We start from the raw sequence: 24,303 nt of genomic DNA, 5'->3' as shown, positions 1-24,303 counted from the left end.
AGATTTACAAAACTGTCTGTGATCGCACTCAGAACCTCTAAAATGGATATTGTCTTACTGTATATTGTGCTCATACATAATTCACGTTGCTACTACTTTGTTTTCATTTTTGCTTTCAGCATTGCCTCCCGTGTTGTGCAGATTAATGGAAAATGCTGGGCTACGTAACTTAGCTTTGATGATAATTGAATCATAGGCTTTTCCTGAATGATTACAACTTTTGGATCTTGCGAACTTCACCTGTGTCGACTATTTTGTTGATACAACTGCATTAGCTGCTATTATCAATACAAGTTTTCATTGTTAGAGAGCTGGTGAGGCTGACGTCACGTCCATTCCTTGAAGTGGAGCTGAATAAACCTTGAGCAGAGTCTCCTTCAATCTGCTGGTAGTAACTAACACACATACGCACGGAGACTCAATTACTGCCCAGTTCCACTCTTGATCATCTCCAGCTACCGGTCTAAAACAACACCTATTTCTCAATATCAAGAAAAAGAAAAAAAAAAAAAACATCAGGCTATATGAAGACATAAAAGAGTCCAACGGAGTACATAACGTCAGATACATACAACTGTCAACATAAGGTGAGTTTTAATTTGTTTTAATTTGTGTTGGCGTACGTTATGCTCATAGATCCTTGGTAACATTCCGTGCCATTTTCATTAGCTAGCAAGGATAGTGACCGAACCGATTAGCCGGATTTGTTTAGTTTAACGGCCACCTTACTATCTTAGCGACTTACACAGACAGGCGAGTGCTTGATCTTTTTCGTAATTCTCTTTAATAGTGCAGGTTGATAAAACTTGTCAGATATAGTCTATGTTCGCCAAGTTATACTCATGCTTCGTTGTAACGTCTTTCACTCAATATTGGTTGTGCTGTGTGTTTCGTTGCACTTGCTAGCTAGTCCTTATTCAAACTTCATAATTTGATTCATGTCTACGTTATGTTGACGCTTATGATTACGGCTATTACACTTGGTTGAAAGTCAACTGCTGCTGCTAGCGGGCTAGCCACAGATACTGTCTTTGTGTCCATACACTCGTGGTTTAACAGTTCTTCGCGGACCAGAAAGTGCCTCAGATCTTACCAGAACAAACCTTTTGAATCCAAATAGGTAATATATACTGTTGACAAAGTACTGTCCTTCACGGTCGCCTTCACTTAAATGCGTAGACATTTTTACAAGTAGAAGAATCGGTGGTTGGTGTGAGCACCGAGTCACGCTAACGTAACGTTAATGGAAACCGGGCTATCTTGAATCTGTTACGCTTGTCCGCAGAGATAGTGGCATAATGTCTCGAAATCTTCACTTGCCAAACTAAATAAATATTGAAGTCTCGAATGACACATCTGGTTATGAAGTATAATATTGAAAGTGGGCACACATTTGCCATTTGTGGGGTATAGGAGAATGAACTCTGCGTAAGGCAGTGCGACGCTCTCCTTTTCTCTTATCTTTTGTGCTGCTTCCTCATAAAGAGAGGCAGCTGCTGGCCGGCTGAGTTGTTGAAATTTATCCCTTTGTGCATATTACAATATCCTCCATTTTTCTGCCCTCTAAACAACAAGCCACTCGCCATCTTGGGTGATTTTTTAATTCCTTCATAGTTAACTTCAGAGAGGCAACCTACCTCTTGCTCTGAAAGAGTCCAAGTTATGAAATGTTTGGAGAGCAGAAATGACGTCATGTGAAGTTTTAATGTCTTTTCCGATATGAGTTAATTGTTGAAAGCATGACATATTCACTTCAGCACGCTATAAGACATGATGCGAGTATTTTTTTAAATAATGGAAACGAAATAAACATGATATCTAAATACTGGCGTAATATTGTTGTCATTTCAAGCTGGTGACAGGTGGGTGGCATAGTCTGAGCGTGCATCCTTTTTTTACATGAATGCTAGCCTAGCCTATTTTATTTTAACGTGTTTGTATTTAATTCATTTAGATGTGTGTATCCCAGAGCAAGAGGAACAGAGTCAACATTTCATAGTTCTTTTACAAGTGGATAGTTCAAAAGGCTACTTTCATTCATTCATTCATTAAGCACATTGCAGGATTCATTCATTCATTGAGATTCACTGACAGGAAATCTGCACAGATTCTGTTTTCTTTTTTTTCTTAAAGTCAACATTGTATGCAGACCAATAGAAAACAAAAAATATCTCATTAGAGAGTCAGTCAGCCTTGTTGCAAAATGAGATTTGGTGTTGAGCAGAGCTGGTCTGTTGTCTCTGCGTCTCAGAGCTGCAGCACCATACCAGGCAGATGTGCTGATTGCCCAGCAGCATCCCATCGCTCTTAACAGACCAGGGGCCTCACAGTGTCTTTCCCAGTCAGCACACGGGCCCTGGCTGTGTCAGTTCCAGTCTGCACAGATATTAGCGACTCCTAGCCTAATTCAATCCAACTGGCTCTCCAGAGAGCCTAAGTGTCTTGCTGGTCCCTCTGTCGCTAGACAGGCTAGGCTACTATACCCTCCTCCTTTTCAGTTGCCCTGTATTGTTAAGGAACCAAATATTTAGCCAAACGTGCATGATGTGCTACTTTTCTCTTCTTAGGGGTTTGCTCTTTTTCCACCCTTTGCTGATGGATTGACTTGACAGCTGCTTGATGTTGGAGAGATTTTTAGAGACCATTAGTGGAAATGAGTTGAACCCACCCCCCACAATAGAAAGACGAAAGACACAGTCTCTCTCTCTCGCGCTCTCTCTCTCCCTCTCTCTCTCTCTCTTTCTCTTTCTCTCTCTCACTGAGTTTGGACTCCTAATGTCTATTGTTGCTGCCCCCCACCCCTTTTTTTCTTTCCATAGTGGTGCAGCTGAAGCCACAAAAGAAGACCTTAATATTGTTGTTAGGCTGGTACCTCTGCTCAAGTGAGCTGTCAGGGCTTGTTTGTGGTGTTCTGTTTTTTTTCTTTTCCTTTTCTTTTCTTCTCTTTCTTTCTGTACTTCTCTTTCTTTCTACTGTAGCTTTGCAAACTCACCACGAATGATAAATCTCTGTCTTGTAAAAGTTGGGCTTAAATAGCCTCACGCATTCCGAAAGGAATAGGTTAATTGTCTGGGGCTTACTGCATTCAGAATGTTACATTTCTTCAGTTAAACTGAAATGACATTAGGACGATGCAAGTCTGGGCTGTGCAAAACGAAACAAACCTCAACACTCCTGCTGACAGTACAGACGGCTGCCAAGTTTCAGGGAATCTTTCTCATGGATGGCTTTTTGGTATTTGTTTGTCTCTCCAAAAAAAAGTTTTCTTTTCTTTTCGCCTGTGATCGCTTCTAAACTGCATGTGCTTCATAAGCTAAGTTATGAAAAGGACCAGGAATAGCTGGCTGTATGCCTGTGTGTCAAGGAAAACCTTACGTATATCAAATCTAGCTCATTATTTGTTTGTTGGGGTCATTGATTCCATAAGCAGCGTGTGTGTTACTCTTGGCAGTGCTTTGCTATTGCGGGGACTCTGATTGGATTGATTTGCCTCTGTAAATACCGGTGCTTAATTGATAGTAATGAACTATTGTGCACAGCCTGGTAAAATGGCAATAAACAATGTTCTCCTTAAGGCCTGTCATTTAAAAAGGCTCATGCTGCAAAAGGAAGCAAGATAAATCAGATTACCGTCCCGATGTGTTATGCATGCTTCCAGTAACTGCCAATGAATCAACCAATAACCAGATACAGCGCTAGAAGGTCACCGCCTTCGCCTCATATTTATTCAGAGCTCTTGTCCTTGGAAATAGTCTCGGAGTTAAAGGACAATAATGCATTACAGCGAATCATAGGCCTCTGCACTCATTTGTTTAACTTGATGAAAAATAGTAGTGTGCCATTTGAGTGTTTTGAATATCATGTTGTTTTTCAAGGAAGTGGAGAAAAATGAACAGTAGCCGAACGTCGTAAAATATTGCTTAAAGCAGCAGCTTTAAATGCGATCTGTCTCAGTGGTCACTTGCAGGTTAGGCTATCGCTGCTTTATGTCTTGGCTATTTCATTCTGAGGTGCAGATTTAGTCATATTCCAACTGTTAATGCATACATAATACCTGCTAGTTGAAAGGGTTTTTTTCTGGCCTACTGCAGTTTAAAAGCTAATTTATTTCAGTGTTGATATTTACGCTACTTTTTATTACCACGAGCCCCTGTGAGTCATTAAGTTTTAATTTAAAGAAAGGCATCTAATCTTATGCCGTTATTGAAAAAGAAAGTTTGAGTTCTTAAGTGGGTGTTGTTCAAACTATTTGTTGGGTCAAGTGGGTCATTTGAGAAGGTAAAACTTTGGGATAATTTGGCCCTCCAATGAATTAGGCTAGTCACTGTATCGTGCTTGAGTGTGATGCCATTAAATAAATCTGGATAAGGGTGTTGGAGGGCTTCCACTCTTTTCCTTGTTCTCTCTCTCTCTCTCTCTCTCTCTCTAGCCTCTCTCTCTCTCTCCTCTCTCTCTAGCCTCTCTCACTCTTGGTTGCGTCTTTTTGGAATTTGAAAAGGGACCCCCAATGTTTTTGTTTAAAAAGATGAACCCGACCCATCGGTAATTGTGGCAGCCATCCTGATGGAGGCCTGGCAATAATTGTGCGTTTTCACCCTCTTCTTAGCATTTCCCCACCCCCTTTTTTCCTCCCTATTCTTGCCCTGTTCCACAAGCTTGCACTCATTAATCAAAGACGCTGAACTCCTGCTGAGGGCTGAGAGGTTCATCAAATTGGCAGCCGGTTCACTGTAAAGAACAGCAGAGTGGGCCTCTTAATACACAGGCATAAATAAATCCCAGGTCTTTGTATGCAAACCCCAGAGGTTAACACTGTATAATTCAATGTCCTCTCGTTTTTCTGTCTTTTCTTTTCTTTTAGAATGGAGGGGGGGGGGTTGATGTTTTTAAACATTTAAGACATGAGTCCTTTTGTAGGTCAGGTTTGACACTTTCTGATTGGATGAGCGCTAGAGGTGTGTGGAGATATTTTATTAGGAATATGTCAGGGAGATTATGTTTTTCTCTCTCTCTCCCCCGCTCACCCCCCCCCCCCCCCCCCACTCTCTCTGCCTCCGTCTCATCCTTCTTGTAGACGTTTTTTGAACCTCCTCCTTCTCCGGGTGATAGTTGTCATACATTGGCGGAGTCGGAGGACGGAACGCTCCTCCAATGATGGAGCCGCCCCTGCTGTGATAATGGCTCCGATGTTTGAAATGCCAATAGTTTTGTCTATTTGTTGGGCTGCTTGCTTGCTATTTGCATCCTTAGCTGGAACCGCATGTCAGACACGCCGAAACTGCCGGGGCCTCGGGTGCAGCCCGGCTGCCCATGTCTTGCCCGTGTCTGCCTGCCGGTGAATCAGGGCTGCATATTCATAATTCAGGGACAGCTGGTTCAAGAGGCGCGCAGCCGTTCCGGGGCGGCCAGGCTATTATAAGCCATTCTACTCACACACAGAGATTGCGCCTCAGCAGAAGCTCCCCTTTTATTTATTGATCCTCCCACATTTAAAATCTGGTCACTGCGGCCACAAAGGCTTTCCTTTCTAGCTGCGCTTGCAGGTCCTGCTGCAGTCACATTCTTTTTTTTTTAAAGAAAAGGGGAAAAAAATAGATGTATGCTATGCTGTTTTTATCCATGCGCCATGCAAGGAGACGAGGGGAGAGGCGAGTCATGAGGCACTCGGCCCCTTTTTTTTAATATATAAAAAAAGCAAAGGACGTGCGCCTCATCGTAATCTGTAGCTGCTGCATGGCCGCCTTCGTCTAGACAGGTCGCACTCTCCGTGTACATGGACAACACCCTCTGTTTGGGCATGAAGATGAATAACAGAGGGGCAGGACGGTCCCCCAACACACACACGTGTTACACACACACACTTCTGAAGCTACAGCAAGTTAGAATTCGAAGGGAGTGCTGTTCTGTAGTATGCTTTAGGCTAATGGGTGTGAACATGTAGGCTAGTGGAGTACGCTATACAGAGCCAAGCTAGTCTGTTTTGCTCAAAGACTAAAAGAGAGGGCGGTTTAGGAATTGACTTGTCTGTATGAAGTCGTGCCATAACACCAGCACCAGGAAGCCTGCATCTGACTCATATCAGTAATCATACACAAACTGTGCAAGAGCCTCTGTGTCCATATGCTAAAACCTCTGATGACAGAAGGCAAGATAAACCCGTTTCCATTCATCACATTCACACAGCATTTGTTTTGGATCCTATAAGCCCACTTTTTTTTTTTTTGGAGATTGCACAGCTGAAGAGCTGAGCAAGTTGAGAATTTCTTCATGATTGCATGTTTGTACGGAGAGAGCTCCGGAGTTGAGTTCACGGGGAAGTCTGAACGCTTGGATATACTGTATACGAGGGAGAGAGAGTTAGGCCAACTGAATGCTCGGCCACTTAACTCACCAGGAAAGGAGGGAAAACGTTGTAATGTGTTACAGCTGTTTTCATGGATGGAAGAGGGAAAAAGCTGGTCTTTGGAGGACCTCCACTCCACTGGTTAGTTATTACTCATTATGCTGCACTACTCTTTTTTTTTTGTTTTTTTTTTCTCTCTGTTTTTTTGTCCTGCTGTTGGAAGGCCTTACATTGTCCTCTCGGTTGAAATGATGAGCAGAGAAAGACTGCTGTAACTCAAGACGGCTCAGCCCTAGCAGCAGTTCAAAGAGCTACCCAGAGAAGACCTTTATGTGAGGCTTGGGAGTGACCTTTTTGCTCTCAGGCGCTGGATGAAACATGTGAGCATAAAAGAAGTAATACCCATCTCCCTTCAACTGATGTGTGCCCTGCAAAATGGCACAGGTGAAATGGCAGGAAAGACCTGTTGTAGGTGAGGTATAAATGGGAGTATTCATTGCTCTTTGGTTGCTATTGATGTGCGTGTCTGTGTGTATTTGTGCAAGTGTGTGCGTGTCGGTGTGTGTGAGGGAGAGACAGAGAGAGAGAGAGTGGATGGAAATATCTTGGCTCCTCCGGGCTACGAGAGGATCCTGTGTGTGAACACCCCAGTGCAATCCAAATATTTAGAGCTAATTTAAGCATACTAGCAGGAGCAGTGGCTTCTTTTAGGAAACGACTCTGTTCCTCCTCCTAACGTCATTCAGTCTCCCATGGGGCAGAACTCTGCCCCCCCCCCCCCCCCCCCCCACCTGTCAGAACGTCTCAATATTCCTCACACAGACGATGACTCCCCGTACTGATCCCCCTCTGGAGTTTCTCATTGAGACACATTATGGAAGTGCAGCCGAAAGAGGCAGGGGGCCAGAATTTTTTTAGCCAACACATATGCTACATATTGGTGTGCCCGGCAGGCTTTTCCCTACAATATATAGTCTTATGCACAGCACCTATGTGTTTTTATATGAAGCACCTTAGACAAATGAACGTAAAAAGGCATTTCAGAATAATGTTAGCCCACCAGAGAAAAGAACAAGACCAAGAAACTTGGCGTGAAACTTACAGTATGTGATTGTTGTGTGACCAATACACCTATTATCTGGTCATATTGAAAATAGTGCTGCTCCAATATGTGTGCTAGTTCAGAGCACCTAAGACCTCTGAAATGATGGGGAATTTCCAGTTTCGGAAAAAGATATGGTACAAGGGAGGGTAAAGTGGTGCTTGAGCTCATGGAGCATCTGATTTTGCTCTTAGCGTCTGACAGACGGAACGGGAGGTGAGAAATGAGTTGGGTTGTTGTCCTGTGGTACCCCTAACAGCTGTGTTGGTCAAAAGTTTGACCTTCACTCGCCCCGCCATGGAAACCCCAGGCCCAGTTTTTTTTGTGTGTGTGTGTGTGTTTTAATCACACTGCTGCTGCTCTCCTGGCTTTGAAGCTGTGTCCACTTGCCTGCTGAGGATCCATCCTGGCCCCGACATTCATCTTTGTTCTGTGTTATTTTAGATCTCCGTCGGCTGAAGATCCGTTAGCAGTATCTTGTTTCCACCCTCTCTCACTCTCTGTCTCTCTCTTTCTTTCTCTTTCTCTTTCTCTGTCTCTCCTTTTCTCTTTTTCTCTTTCTGTCTGTGAGTAGAGTTCCCCCTCCATGTCAGTGGCCATGGCTTGTGTTTTACTCGATACAAGATGGTTGATTCTCTTTTCTTCTCAAGTGTCCTCCTGCCTTCAGTTCCCCTTATGCTTTTGTCTGCTGGGTTGTGTGGGAAAACTCACTCAGTGTTTCCTTTTTCACACACAGTTCATCAAGAAGAAGTGAGGGCAGACCAAAACTGGGTGGCGGGAATTCTGTTGGCTTTTCACCAATTCACCAACATTTCTGAAAAAGACAATTCTTGGAGGTTGCCACACACATGAAACCCAGACTAATAGGGAGTGTTTTCCAAGATGTGTTTTCTCGCATGTTTTCTTCATCTGGTGGTAATTTTCATAAAGCTTACAGTTGAGGAGAAACATATGGAATGACTTGCCATTGCGTAACAATCGCCCGCCCTCCTTGACACGGCTCACCCGGACGGCCTGGCCACACAGGCGACTGAGGCATCCGAGAGGGCCCCGTCCATGTCTTAGCAAAAATGCACACAAATTGGAGCAAGACGAATACACATGCAGTGCGCTCACTGTCTCTCTGTTCAGACAAAAGATGATTAAATAGGGATGGATTAATCAATTAGAGGCTGAATGATTCCAGTCATGAAGATGGAGGAACACTGTTTAGGTAGTGGTAATGGGCTCGAAGCCATTTTGAGAGAGCATTAGCCCGAGCTGGGAAATGTCAGCCACACACTGCAGGATTGCACTGATTGAATTGAGGTGATTTTTTTCCCCCCCTTTCTCTCTCTCTCTCCCCTCTTCTGCGGCATCTGCTGAGAGTAAACAGAACAAGGACATCCGCTAAAAGGCAGTGGACAGATAGCTTACCGCCTTGTAGTCTGCCACTAAGAAGGCATTGCTGCAAGCACCAAAACAAGCTCTGAACTGTAATGTGACACAAGTGGAATCCCTTCTCTTTTTCGGATAGTAGCCCATTATTTATAAAAGCAGCTGACAAGGCCACCAGGAATAATTTGCCCATCCTTTGTGGCCCTGCATGGCTCATCCGCACTTTCGTCGCTTAAATAAATGTAGACAAAATGGTGTGGCTATTGCGTTTTGCATTGTTTTTTTTTTTCTTTGTCATTAATAGAGGTGTGTGTGTGTGTGTGTGTGTGTGTTTGTGATTGAGCTTCCTCTCCCCAGCAGCTCGTCGGCTCGATATTAAGGGTGTTTAGTAGGTCAACAAAGTCCTAAAGTGATGATGATCATTATCATAACGCGGCCATCGTTATTATTATTATTGTCGTGGCTGTCGACGGCAGCACCTCTCTGTAATTATCTGTTGTAGTGCCGGCGCAAATGATGTGTGCTTCCTCTGGCCCCCTCGTGCTCCTGCAGTTGTCCTTTAGACAGATTGCGTGGACAGGGCCGGCAGTAGGGGGTGTGGGGGTGGGGAGGTGGTGGCGTGTTTGAGCGATGTGCGGGGGGCTGTAAATCACGTGTACTTAAGTCTGCTGCTGACACCGGCGCTAAAGCTGCTGCTACTGCTACAGCTATCGCTGCCCCTCTATCCCCACACAGACACACACACACACACACAATACACCTTGAACACCGGCCCACATGGAAAAATTTAATGAAAATAATAGAAACTTGCTGGCTCGCCAGAAACGCTTATGCAAGTGCTGTTGTTTCCTGGCGATGAACATCTTCGAGCAGAATGATCTGGTGCTCACTGGCTAAGAGGGAGGGGGGAGAGAGAGAGCAAGAAAGAGAATACATGGAGAGAGAAAGAGCGAGGGAGAGAGATAGAGGGGGAGAGAGCAAGAAAGAGAAGACATGGAGAAAGAGAGAGAGGGAGAGAGATAGAGGGGGAGAGAGCAAGAAAGAGAAGACATGGAGATAGAGGGTGAGAGATAGAGGGGGAGAGAGAGCAATAAAGAGAAGACATGGAGAGAGAAAGAGCGAGGGAGAGAGATAGAGGGGGAGAGAGCAAGAAAGAGAAGACATGGAGAGAGAAAGAGCGAGGGAGAGAGATAGAGGGGGAGAGAGAGCAAGAAAGAGAAGACATGGAGAAAGAGAAGACATGGAGAAAGAGAGAGAGGGAGACCAAGAAAGGGAAGACATGGAGAGAGAAAGAGAGAGAGGGAGAGTGATAGGGAGAGAGAGAGGGAGAGATGGAGCAAGAAAGAGAAGACACGGAGAGAGAGAGAGAGAGAGAGGGGGAAAACGAGAGAGCGAGAGAAAGGGGGGGATTTGTGTAGGCTAGTCGCTGAGATTAGGTCCGTCGGTGTCAGGCTCACACAGGGTTGTGACGCAGCCACTCCAGCAACGTGAGAGCGGAGACACCAGGGGATGGTCACGTTGAGCCGCCTCGTCTCCTCGGCAAAAATGACATCAGGATAATTGTCTCTCCCCCCTCTCTCTCCCTGCAATGACTCCATACAATGCCATCCCTATAGCCATTGGGTTTCTGTGCGGCTGAGTTGCTCCAACAGGTTTAATCGTGGCAGTCATTTTGTGTGTTGAACTGGCAAAGCAGTGTTATGGCTCGTGCAATTGTCATTCTCCCGACCGGCGAGGCCCCTGTTTTGTTTGATCTCTCCACATGACCATAACGCCAGGGCGCTTTGATTTTCAGTCGATGTTGAAATGGATAGGGTATCCCCCCTCGGGGGCCTACGCTGTACCAAATTAGCATTTTTATTTTATTTTCATGGGGCCTTTCAGGGAGGAATTATGGCGAAATGAATAAATCAATAAAATATAGCAACCCTGGCTGACTTGTCTTTTCTCTCTGTTCAGTTTGCAGGAGGGCAGTGATGTCACAGAGCTGAGGGCTTTCTGGAACAGTAAGTGTTTAGTCGCACCCACTGCATTCTGATGTTTCATCATCCACCTTTTGACAGTTTATCAGACTTTTTCTTTTTTTCTTTTTTTCCCCCTTTGTGTTAACATTCACATTTGGTGCACCACAAAGTGAGCAACTATGTCGGCATCTTGCATGTGAGGTGTAAGCATTATTCCAGAGTGAGACTCCAGCCTACCTAATTAAATTTAACCAGGTCCTTCTCTGTGGAAATTAGTTTGTGCAACATCACACACTGTTGTCTTCTCTCCTTTTTTCCCCATCGCTGATTAGACTCTTGCTTGAATGTAATTAGCATGTCAAAGTCGAGGAGAAAAATGTGTGAAAAGGAGGCTCTTTTTTTTTTTTTTTTTTTCCCAAATAAATTACTGTCAGCCAAATTGGAGTAATTGGTGAAACCGGAGCGTTGGCCGATCCCGAGCTGCGCCTTTGCTCTTTGTTTTTCCCGAATTTGAAAGTGCTTCCTTTTTTGCATATCCCCGCGCTTTGAATGAAGGGGCCGCATGACTGACTCCGTAAATGATCGCCTGGACCCTCAAACAGTGTTGATGCGAATCTCCAGAGTGGCGGTCTCGTTCACCTCTTGTAGACAGACAGACAGTCCCAGCGTCCCACCACCACCCCCCCCAACCGGTAATCATTAGCACATGGCATATGGGGGCCCCGCTTGTTTGACCAGAGAATTGCAGAAACTCACGAGTATGTCTGACACATGTTTACATCGCACACGTCCAGTTTCCTGGTCCCTCGCACAGGGACGGCTCGTGTTAATTGTTAGACGGAAGTCCAGCTCTGCAGGTGTCTGTAAGACTATACGGCCACCGAGCATTTTGTCATATTTACACAAGAAGCTTGACATGTTCGTCTGGCGAGAGAGATGAAAAGAGATTAATAGAGAGAGAGAGAGAGAGAGAGGTGGATAGAAAGAGAGAGAAGTGAATAGAGAGGTGGATTAGAGAGAGGGAGAGAGAGAGGTGGATAGATAGATAGTGAGAGTGTGTCTTAACACTTACCCTTTCCTCTGAGAGTGTGTGACTGGCAGTGATATATCAGCCAGTGTCTGTTTTGGGACAAACACAGGCAGGCGCTTAACGCACGTGACGCCCCCCCCCCTGGCCCACTCCTCCTCCACCCCCTCTGCCGGGTCATGGCGCCACGGGGTCCCCAGGCGTGGAGAGAGCGGGTGCGGCTGCGGGCGGTGGGTGGTGGTGGTGGTGGGGGTTGGGAGTCCAGGCTGAGCCCTGCTTGGTGGAGGAGCCCCATCATCTGTGATCTACTGCAGGCTGGGTGTAATGGAAACCTCCCAGGATTTACAGGGAGAGTCATCAGTAACCTTCAGTTTGCCTGGCAGCCCGGGCTCCTGATGCTCAGAGCAGCATGGAGGCTTCGCCAAGGAGGGGAGGGGACACCTACCGACTAGTGTATTTCACGGAGATCACAGTCACCGTGGGTGTTTGCGTGTGTGTATAGGTGTGTAGAGTGTGTGTGTGTGTGTGTGTATGTGTTTGGCGTAGATAGACGGGTTGCTGCTGTTATACCGGTCTGATTTTCTATTTCTTCTTTTTTAAATATTTATGTCCTCTTCCAGTTAACGGTGTGGCTTCAAAGAGTGTGTTCTGTGATGAGAGCAGAATGGCTAACAGATTGCTGTGGCTGTGTAATATGATGTGGTAGTAAATACTGAAGCCGTCTCCCCTTTCTCCCCCGCGCCTGGCTGAGCTGAGAGAGAGAGAGAAGGAGGGAGGGAGGGAGGGAGGGAGGGAGGGAGGGGAGAAAGAGACCTGATGAAAAATCCCTTGTCAAACCTCAATCACAATGCCATGGTTTCAGGGGCCTCTTGGAGATTGATCCACGCAGCTTGATTGAATAACAAATCATTTCCCCCTCAGAAATACCACGGGTGCGCGCATTTCAAGGCATTTCAGATTGATTGAACTTTGGACACCAAATGTTTTTGCGGCAGTTCTCCTCCTCTTCCTCCTCCTCCTTTTCCTGTTTGTCTGTTTGTCTGTGTGTTTCAAGGTCTCTCTTTTTTTTTTAAAAAACACGGGGTGACTTGTGTCAGAAATGCCACAGCGCCAGCCATGATGGCAGTGTGTGTGTGTGTGTGTGTGTGTGTGTGTGCCGGCGCAGCGCGAGGCGACGCAAGTCCCATCAGAATGCTCGGCCGCACCTCTGCGCTGGCGCTGTGAAGGGGAGCGGCGCTGCTTATCTGAAAGAGATGCACTTGAGTGGGTCTGGAATGCAAGGTGTTTTAATGACTAACACCGAGCTCGGCGGGCGAGAGACACGGAGCGAACAGAACACATCCCGAAGGTCAGGAGCAGCGGGTGGCCGGCGAGAGACAGACACCAAGCCTTCAGATTGGATTGCGTCAGTCGCTCGCTCTCTCCTTCTCTCTCCCTCTTTCCCTCTTTCCCTCCCTCCTGCCCTTCTTCCATCTCCCCCTCGCTCCCTCTCTCCCTTCATCCTTTCCTTCCTCCTTCCTCCTTCCCTGTCGCTCTTTCTCTGTCTCTCTCCTTCTCTGGCAGTTGGTCAGAGTTCCAGAGCCAGGCTTTTTCTCTAGCCATGAGCGCAGTCTGCCTAACTTAATGTTCTTTCATGTCGTTTAGAGGGGGCTATTTGCATATGTGCAAACTCCCACATTTCCGTCTTTTTGCTCCGGCTGCCCATTAATGCACTCCCAGCTATCCAAAGGAGCGTATCTAATGCGGTCGGCTCGTCATTAAGGACACGCTGAGATAAAACCAGTTTTAGATGTTTTTTTCTTCTTCTTTTCTTCTTCTTTTCTTTTTCTTTTTTAAAAGCTGTTGACGTAGTTAGTGGGTTTGTTCTAGGAAGCCAGGGTGAAATGGGTGGCTCATTTGTGAACGTGACCCCCCTCAGCCACATCTGTGTGCGGTTTCGTCGAGGCAAAAATCATCTTGTAGCTGCACCGTTGGGCCGATCATGCGCCCGTGTTGACCGGCGTGTCAGACATACGTTGAGCGCCCACCATTTTCCACAAGGCGGTCGGACACAAGCTCTCCTCAGACATCCTGTACAGGGCCTGGCACGTATCTAATATAAAGGCCCTATTTTTATCCCTCAATGAGTTCCTTTTTTTTTTTTTTTTTTTTTTTTCAATGCAGCAGGCATAAACAAATATGCCGAAGAAATGATGAATGACAAACAGGGTCCTGATCGGCCTAAATGAGGCCATTCATCAACGCTTCTCCTGAGAGGGCATTCATCCTGGCGGCCCGGGGAATCGATAGTGTGTTTGGGGCGCGAGCGTCTCCGCTCACATCCTCTCACCTCCGCCGTGCTACCGGAGCTCTCAGCCTGGCTAATGTGTACAAACAGAGAGAATTATTTATGTGCCGGAGAAGGGCAAACGCACTGTACGGCAGGGTTGAAAGGTGCTACTTTGAAAAAAAATAGAAGCCACTGCTGTGAAGCGGCTTTTTTTATTCCCCCCCCCCCCCCCCCCCGCCGTCCACAGAGCTTTCTCCACTGGCATTTGTGATTGCAGGTCAACTGGAGTGAGTGGTTCATCTGCATAAAGAGAGGCAGTGGGTAGGGGAGGGGGGGTCATCTCCGACTGTGCAGGGATTTGGCGCTGCGCTGGTGGTTTTTGTGGGGAGATTTGTGTCTCGTGGAGATTGGGGGGGGGTGTGTGAGGGATGTAGGTGGTCGAGTCCTCTGCTGCTCCGTTGAAAATAGGCAGCTGCCGGGTCAAGCATGGCCAGGGCTCTATGAGCCATCGAACGTACGTCTGCTGTTGGAGAGGATCTCCTCTTCTGGTTCCCTCCGAAGGAACGAAGAAGCTTCAGTCGTCTGGGGGTTGGGGGGGGGGGGGTCAGGGAGCGACACCTCTTCAGCCTTCCCCCCATCTTAAAGAGAGAAGCAGGCAGGGAAGGAGAGAAGGAAGGAGGGAGGGAAGAAGAGCCTTGAGCTGGAACCAACAGATATGCACACAAGCCGATCGGAGCTACGCTGCGTCGCTCGTGTGTCCTAATGGCAGCATTACACTGCTTAGTACTGGAGCTTCCCGTTAAGCCACTTAGGGAGCGTGCTGCGAATGGGCTTACTGTTCACCATGTCCCTGCAGAAATATGCCCAATGTCCTCCAGCCAGGGGGAGCTGCGAAAGTCAAGGGCCCAGACAGGCCACTTAGAGGCTCAAGAATGCCCTTGCACTGGGACCTCCCCCTGTAAATGTGTAATCCTCAAGCTACCCTTCATCTCTTTCTTTTGTTGTTTTGTGTATTTGTTTTGTTTTGTTTTGTTTGTTTTATGATGATATCCCCTTTTTTTTGGTCGATATATAGCGACAGTACAAATCGGTGAGGTGATTACACAGACCTGTGGATGCTGCGCGCAATGAGCACCAGCCAGCTGCCTTCACCGAGGCTAATTTGTCGTCAATAAACTAGAACTAATCGGGCCCGCTTCCCCTCCTGAAGGGTACAGGGTCAGAGCGAGAGAGGGCCCCGGGCAGGCTGGGCAGGGGCAGAGCAAATTCTGGGACGGGCTGGGAGCCGGTCGCCTTTAATGGAAGTCGCTGCGGCCCATAAGTGCCTCTCTGTGGTTTGCTGTGCAGATGGTGAAGGGGGGGAAAATTGAATTTCCTTTAGTATCATTTGGATGTTCAGGGCCAGCTGCCGGCCATCCCCCCCACTCTCGGCGCTGGCACTGCGATGGGAGCCAGAGGCAGGCAGAGGGTGTGGGGGTAGGGTTTTTTTTCTGGCCCTCCAAGAGTGTGGGTAGGGTGGGGGGTACAGAATGTAACCCAGGCCCCTTTAAGCACCCGACTGCAAGGTCTTAACACGCTTAAGACCTGCCACGAAACTAGTGATCGCTCTATTCTATCCTCCGACAGCTTCTTTGGCCTGTCCAATACATCCCCTTCTTTAATTCTCCCCCCCCCCCCCCCACCTCTTGGAGTCCAACTCTCCTCTTGGAGCGGAGAAACACTGTGGAAATACTGCAGCCTCTGCCGTCCCACAGATCGAAAATGCTTCCAATAATATCAGTGCAGATAAAAAGCTATCCTTCCAGGAGCTGCATAAATGCCACTTAGCTGGATGAGGGCCGTGCTGGCAGCCCTGCGGTGCCTACAGAGAGAAGGGAGTGAGCGAGCGAGCGGAGGAGAAATGGAGAGGGAGAGAGAGAGAGAGAGAGAGCGAGAGAGGATCTGTGCCGTCAGCTCTCAGACGTCTGTTAGAGGTGACGCCAAGGTGAACGCAGACTTGCAGAATGGTTGGAAATCATTGATATTCTGACTCGGCGGCTGCAAATGGCTCGGTGGCAGATGGAGTCTTTGTCAGGGAAGAAAAATGGCAGCTCGGGAGCATCCGCACGCTGCTCCCCCTATCAGTGCGGTGTGCGGGCGGTGACCTTCCCCTCCTCGCAGGGATCCCCGGCGCACTTTGATCAATTATCCCGCTCCCATTGTTTACAAGGAATGTGGAAAAGACTGAAAATGCCCATTTTCATGGGGGAGGAATGTATGGGGTGGCAGGGAGCTGCTCTCTCTGCAGTCGTGTGTGTGTGTGTGTGTGTGTGTGTGTGTGTGTGTGTGTGCAGTAAAGGTGGGGGAGGAATGTGTTGTGTTTGCCGTTTGTCGCCTGTTCTTCTTTCTTTTCTCTTCTCTTTTTCTGGGCAGTGTATCACAACAACTGTTTGCTGACGCAACTCAACCGTTTTGTTTTTTTTTTTTCTCAGATGAAACGTACAATTACAGTATTGCAGTCTGTCTGGTTTGGCTCAGTGCTGTGTTTTTATTTCTTAGAGATGGAGGCCTAGTGTTTGTTCATTGGAAAGCGTCAAGGTTCTCCCCTACTCCATATTTAACCAAATACACAGTTTGTTGATATAAAAACAAAACCGTCAACGGTAGCAGTTTTTGGCATGCCGAACCATGTGAAAATCCTATTTTGAGAGTTTACTCAACTGTATTTATCCTGTCCTGTCGAACAATTAGGATAATTAATTTGCCTAAACTCCCCTGATCGTTAAACAAGATTTGTAATGGATTACCTTTAATGACTTGAGCACTCTGTTAGAGACGACAGTGAGTAAGTTTAAGTGTTTAGGCAGAGGGTAAACAGCCAGACTTTGAGCAATGATTACTGTAGGATTAGGACTGTGATATCTGGCATCACTAGAATCATACACTTTTCCCCCCGCTTGTAATCCATGAAAAAAAGCATATTTTTCAGGAATGGTCTCTGGTTTCTGTCTGTGAACAGAATTAGTGATGATCTACACAGCATTTTGACATAAGATATTACAGACATATGCCTTGAAGTACAGCACAACGACGTGCAATCATAATTCTTAGCTGGGGGCAAATTCTTGGTGAGACTAAATACCGAAAGGTCAGGGGGAAAAAAACGTTGTGGGAGAACAAATGATGCTAAAAAAGCCAGTGACACGAGGTCCTGGTTTTAATGTATGTATTGCAGGTTGATGGTTGATTTCATTAGTGCGGCTCATTGTTATGCATGGGCTGTTCTCCTGCACCAAAATGAATATTGTATCTTTCGCGGCCTGTATATTCAGATGGAAAATGTTTGGATTGAGGACCGTCTGGGGAGGAGAGAAAAGGGGGGAGGAAAGAAAAGGAGAGAAAAAGCTTTTCTTCGGTGCTCATCACCGAGGCTTCACAATTAATTCGATTGTAGAAATTGTCATTCAAACCAGATGCAGTTTAATTTGGTAAAAGGTGTTAGGTCGCTCTCGCCAGTCTGCTTTGTCTTCAGGGAGAGACAGCCGTCCTATTATTGTTTTGACCAGCGGATTTTGCTCCTACTTTGTTAAAGAATAGCTGTCAAATGCTGTCATTTTTCTTGTGCGAGAAAGGATCCTGTGAATGTAATGAACGGTCGGACGTTGTGAAAGTATGTCATATTTCACTAATGTGTTGAGGAAATGGCCGTCATTGCCATGAGATGCATTAGGTTTCAGGATGCGCTGCCTGATTTTTCTGCAGTTTTTTCAGGCAACCTTCAAACTGGATTATTTCAACAGATGTTCAAGCCACTCTTTCCACTATTGCAAACGTGTTTCAAATGTAAAGGTCCGTATTTCCATCATCGTGTATTTTTTTTATTTATTTTTTTGTTTTTTTTGTGAAGGAAAAAAAGATTGCTGCTTTCTTCTTTCTCCCCCAGCAACATAAAAGCTCTCTTGTGTTTATCATTATAATGTTATTCAAAATCGCCTGAGGGGTAAAAAAATAACGGCGACAACAAAAACAGCAGTGGAATCAAGGCATCAGCTTCCTCAAGGACAGCTTTATTATGGTGCTCAAGTGAAAGCATGGCCGTGCTACCTGCACTATCTCACCCGGCGATGTCTGTATTTTCCGCGGCTGTAAACGCGGACAGTGGCTTTGCCTACTGATGCTGCATCCTGGCTCCCCTCGCACTCTGCTCTGGAGTAGTTAAGCGCTTTTACAGTCCGATTAACCTGCCAGTGAGCTCAACTCGCACGCTGCTTTGTGGTTCCGGCTGCTCCGACTCTCCTCAAGCTGGTCTTCTGTGGTCCGACTCCGAGCATCCATCTTCAGGGTTTCAGTGACTCTTGCCGGAATAGGCACTAGAATGGGCCTTCACTGGCCCTGTTCGGCCTAATATGCTTCTCGGGGTAGATTTCTCTCACTGTGGGTGTGGCAAAGACTTTAACAGGCAGCGCTTTGTATTTCCATTAGGAACTCTTTGTCTTTCCTCATGAAGAGTGGGCCTGTGTAGTAGGCGCCATGAACTGTCATGCTGCAGCCAAGGCCTCACAGTGGTGTGCAAGACTATATGAACCTAGAGAAAAGGTCTGTCAACAAGACATGGACTAAATGCTGGGGACCTGGGCTGACTTTGGGGGTTAAAGTCTTTATTTCACATCAGCTCTCTTGAGTAAATGAGTCTTAATTGAATACTCTTGCTTCAGATCAGATTAAACCCTAAACATGGCTAAACTAGCTGTGAGTTGGTACTATATTAACTGCAGTTTTGAAGGAGTAGGCTATTATGAGTATCTGCCTTGTGGTTTCTTGAGGCCTCCGCCCTGCTGCTCTCCACCTTGGAGTGGCGTGTTCTTTAGCTGAGTGCCGAAGGTGAATGTGGTCATGTGACTGAGCCAGCCTCGCTAGGCTCTCGCGACTCCTGGCTGTTTTTCAGGCCCTGCTGCACACCACTTTCAGAGAGGGCACAGGGAAGGTGCGGTAACAGGAGCCATGCGGAGCATTTTCCATTAGCAGTATTTCTCCCGTGGAAGGTGCACTGTTTCACACCAGTTTCAAAACAGCTACTAGCACCTTAGGGAAAAAAAAGACCATGAAAAAGCAGCTGTAATACCGAGGGGGAAATACAGGCATCGGAAATAATGCCGACATTACTGCTATTTAGTGGTGCGAACTGCTGTCTGTGTGGTTTTGTCACTCTGAAAAGAGCAGTCTTTAAGGAAGTGCTCAATGTTGGGATATTCTGAGATGTGTTTTGGGTAGATTCACTCATCATGAGCAGAAGAGTGCATAGGCCACTCTGCCACATCTCTAAATAACTGTAAGGGTTCTGTGGCCACTAGTAGCAGAACAAGTATTTTTACTTTCTATAGCCTGCTGCTGTTTGGATACCTTTCTGACTGTTCTCTCTCTTTTTTTTTTTAAAGGCAGGTAAACACCGTATAGGCTGTCTAGTGTTGTCCTTAGCCCTAACCAAAGTCGACTCCTTATATTACTTCAGTCTCTTTGGATAACCAATTTCAGTTGTTTACTAAGGTGGTTTGTGACAAGAGTATAATAAAATTGTGCTCATGTGTCATCTACCCTGTCAAGTATATAGAGCTAGGCTGAATTATCATTCATATCTCTTGAAGTTTGGTCTAAGACTTGTCGAAATGATCAAAAAGTTTGACTGTAGAATTGTATAATATCAAACAGCCATATGCGGCAATGAAAAATGATGACATATTACAGATATCAGACACACTATCATATTAAATTCACAGTTATTCAGGAGCCCTCTGCTCCCCTATTCCAGAATTAGTTGGAGCTGTAGAGGAATATTGCAGGGAGCACAGCATGGATCCATTCAGGCAGCCCTGCTTACAGTAGTCTCCTAGAGCAGCAATTACGTGTGAAATATGATGCGCAATAAATGTAGCCCCTATTTCAACATGAACATTTATAGCCTTTTTTTGAGACTACTGAGTGCTTGCCGGTGTTCAGCAACCGGGGACGTTTCACATTTTAAAATCCCTCAAGATGGAGGTATCAGCCAGAGTGCAGAGATCAGGAGATGTGCAAACTGAGGATGGGGGTGGGCTGGGATGGTGGGGAAGGTTGGAGGGATGATAGAGGTGTTCATTTTGCAGAGAGAGAGGTGTTCTTTTTTGTGTGTGAAGATAGCTCAAAGGCAGACAGGAAATTAGTTATTTTCTCCGCACATTCATCAAAATAAAAATAGTCTGATGAGTTTCCCAAGCGTCTCTCTCTCCCTGTCTCTCTATCTCTCTCTGTTCCCCCTCTCTCTCCCTGTCTCTCTCTCCCTGTCTCTCTCTCTCCCTATTTCTCTATCTCTCTCTCTCTCTCTCTCTCTCTCTGTGTGTCTGTCTGTCTGTCTCTCTCTCTCAGCCCTCACACGACTCTGGGCACCGAGGCAGCAGCTGTACGTTCTGCTTTGTGCATTCAGTGTGAGCTGCTCAATAATTCTCAGGTGCTTTGAGAAGGGGACTGAATCCACCCTCTGTTTTTCAACCCTGTGTTCCATCTCCAATTGGGGGTTTTTTAACGGTCATCGTTCTTTAGCGTTGTGTGTATGGCCATGTTTTATTTGATTAGGAGTCGTGGAAGTATATTTCTCCTTCACCCATCTGCTCGTTCAGATTATTAAATTTAGTCAAAAGTGTGCAGTGTTCTTGCATTCACTTCTGAGATGACTTTGTCTTCAACTGCGGTCTTTATTACGCTCCGTGTGATGGCCTTTTATTTAATAGCTGAGAGACAGTCGCTGGATACAGAGGTTATGTGTGGCAGATGACTCTGTGGCCCTTGTACAAGGAAATGAAGACGAAGAAGGGTGTTTTGTGCTAAGATCTGATAACAGTGTGTGCATTCTCTGCTTTCGTGTCAGTTTTGTGTGTGTGTGCGTGCGTGTGTTTACATTTTTAGCCTCTTCTCTTTTTCCGATGGTGGAAAGCGTGAAGGGTGCCAGTGACCTGCTGTTTTTGCAGAGCTCCTTTTGAGCTGTGCAGGCGCCGTGTGCAGATGATGGCACTGTTGTTTGTCTCTCTGCCGCTGCGATACGCTCAAGGATGAAAACCACCATCTGATATGGCCTGTGGACTGGAGGCATCCATTATCATCCGACTCAATAAGATTGCATTTAGACTAAAAGACCACTCTAACGGCATGGATGGTGCATCTTTGCTATTTACTTTGCCTTCAGTCCTAGGCTGTTAATGTTTGAGATCTGCTGCTTTCGCCAATGGGAATGGACCACAGCCAGTGTACTAGTAGCTAAATGGTATTCCAGTTTTGCAATTCTGGTGTGCTTGTTCAGCTCTTTAAAGATAGTATAAACACTGTTTTTTTGTTGTTGAATATAGTAGATTTTTAAACAGCCTAGGCCTACCTTACCTAATGAAAAAATAATCTTAAAAGGCAATAAATAATTTACTAAGCAGTGTAAGGTACACAAGGAGGACGACCAAAATGCTGGTGAGAAACTGTAGTCTCCATGGCAGCCTCCTTTGGAGCTGTCTCTGGCTGTTTGACTCTGGCATCTGCCTGCGCCAGGTGCACCTGTCGTGGTTATGCGGTTATGTATTCCACCAGAGATACCAAGATGGCGCTCCTGGGGTTTACACTGATTGACGCCTCTCATTTGTTTACGGTGGGTGTGAGGGATTCTCAGCGGCACGCCGAGAGTGCAGCAGCCATTTTTGTGTCCTACAGCATTAGTAATGTATAACTGCCTCAGACACGCGTATGGATTTTCGTTTGCCCTCCAGTAACAAAAACAAAACACTGTGTTACATCACAACAAACAATGGGAGGCTGCTGGTCAGCCCGCCTGTTCTTTGAAAGCTTTTATCGGCGGCGGAGAATGCCCTATATTTTCCATTATTAAACCAATCTGCCCTCAGAGGCGCAGACTGGCCCAGTTCTGTGTGTAGAAAAGAGCCCTAAGGTTACTGCAAGAGACCCCAGCCCAGCACTGGACACTCCACCAGTAGGTCACCTGTCCTGCTGGACCGTTATTGGCTGCCTGATATTAGAGAGAGAGAAAAAAGAGAGAGGGGGGGGGGGGGGTTCAGTCATTTTAAACCCATAGTTTCTATTCTCTGTCACGTTTAATGAACAACAAGCACTCCAGTGCCACTGGATTATGCAGGTTAATGTAAATAGTAGACTGTCTGCCTTTAGTGCTTCGCTTGGGTCAATTCGTTTAATTTTGGCTCACTCTCGTCATTTGTTAGAATTAGAATGGGAAAAGCTGGGAGTGTGTCCTCTGCAGCTGGTATCTTAAGTATTGCCTCACGAGAAAAGTAGTTTAGCAGCATTACTGTAAGTGCCCTGGAATGTGCCTGAATGGGAACAGACTTCAGTGGCAAAGGTTTGTCATCTAATCTTTAAATCCACAGTTAGCCGACAGCTACACACTGGAAAACTGGTTAAATGTTCCATTGCTCATACACTCTCAGAAGCTTGACTTCTGACTCCACGCTAAGTAGCTTGGGAGTATCATTGCCGGCCAACAGCTTTTTTTTTTTTTTGTTGTATTTTTAATTTTTTTTTAAACCTTATCTCCTTTTGCCCCTTGTTTTTGCTCTCCGTTTAAAAGTGACGTGAGCTGTATTCAATCTGTGGATGTTACAAATCGCGTTCATGGCTCCTAAATTGTCATTTACACTTAGCCTAGGGTATGCCTGGGGCTAACCCAGGTCTCTGGATTTAAAGTGGCTCTCACACAAAGTAGAAATTAGGGCAAATGTGAGAGATTCCATTTTATTCATCACAGCTGAATACAAATTGCTTCATTGTCTGTCTGTGGCCCACAAACATGGGGGCATGTGTTTCTTTAATTGAATTCCTCAGGAACTAGGCAAAATGTGAATGTAAGACTTTCTTTGTGTGAGGATTTTTCATTTCTTCTTTTTTTTTTTTGGTGTTGGTTGCCTTGCATATCACAGTATCGGTTAAGCTCTCTTGCACCATATCCTTGTACCGTCTTGTTGATGCAATACAGTTTCTACCATTTTATTTAGACATACAGTAGGACCAACTGAAAGTCTCAAAAACACGAAAGACACTTTGTGGTTGTTTTGACAGTGAAGATTGGATGAGCTTACAAACCCAACCATGTATCTCACGGAGTTTCAATTTAAGACATAATGAGCTCCACAGTTGTTTCTGAAATCGTACTGCAACTTATTTCTTCAGATCAGGGTTTTGTACTCTTTGGGGCATTTTAACTGATGCTGAAGACAAATTAAAAATTCCTTTGCTAGGTGCTTTTTTTTCTGTTTTTGTTTGCAGTGGATGTGGAGTTTCCTCTGGAGTCTTCATTCCTTCTCATTATAAATGCAAATTCCCCCCACATTAAGAAAATCTGTGTTGTTTAAGGTTACACAGGGTTATATTACTCGAGGATAATTGCTTGCCATTTCCCCACATGTAAAAACACATTTCTGTGCTTGTGTTGAAGAGATGTTTCATCAAACCCACATACCCCAAGAAGCAGTTGCATGGCGGTATGAATAAATGCAGAAGCATTGTGTTGTTTATTTATTTTTGTTTGTTTTTTGATTGTCGTATCCTACTAGCCAGCATCAGCATAATCTTCAAGAACATGCTATGTTTATCGTCAAAATAATAACCTCATATTCCGAGTGAAGGCCGTATAGGGAGGGTCTCTGCGGGACTTGGTTGTTGCCTGTGACAGCTCGCACAGGTTGATGCCAATTTTAATTTTCCCCTCCTGTCGCCGTTATCATTTTAATGCAGATCCACCGAATAATGAAACCTTTTTCGTCTCTTTCCTAGGTGAGGTTGCCTTTATTTATTTTCTGTTCTTTTTTTTTGTGTGTGTGTGTGTGTGTGTGTTGCCATTGTGTATGTGCTTCCCATTTCCATATTCCCTGGAATTAATTTCACAGGGAAGTGTGACATCGTCTGTTGGGGTTTGGGTGGTGAAAGTGAAAGACTGCAGAATGCATTTCGGGAACCTCAAATTAGTCGGAGATAGGCTCTTGGTAATTAGAAGTCAGTTTTTTTTTTTTCAAATTGAGCAGATTATGCAAATGGTATGCGATAATATCTTTAAAGGGTAGAGTGGAGATGACGGTGTCGTCGCCACTAGAGACTGCCTAACAAAAACTGTGTTCCCAACGAGCGTCTCCCACAATTCACATGCCCTGACCGCTTGCTATGAGATCTCAGCCATATTTTGCAATAAGAGACTCTTGCGCCATC

The 24,303-nt window shown here is 45.8% G+C and overlaps 1 long non-coding RNA gene across 1 annotated transcript; it reads left to right on the top strand.

The window, feature by feature from the left end:
- The first annotated feature begins 231 nt into the window (after nucleotides 1-231).
- LOC121692747 lies at nucleotides 232-23,485 on the top strand. Its single transcript, XR_006025337.1, has 3 exons — nucleotides 232-587; nucleotides 10,782-10,828; nucleotides 23,368-23,485. It is a non-coding gene; the product is annotated as an uncharacterized LOC121692747 (long non-coding RNA).
- Nucleotides 23,486-24,303: the final 818 nt, after the last annotated feature.

Source organism: Alosa sapidissima, chromosome 2 (genome assembly GCF_018492685.1).
Source record: "Alosa sapidissima isolate fAloSap1 chromosome 2, fAloSap1.pri, whole genome shotgun sequence".
In the NCBI taxonomy this organism is placed as follows: Eukaryota; Metazoa; Chordata; class Actinopteri; order Clupeiformes; family Clupeidae; genus Alosa; species Alosa sapidissima.
The sequence above is the reverse complement of the archived record's forward strand: the minus strand, read 5'-3'. Positions and strand labels throughout refer to the sequence as shown.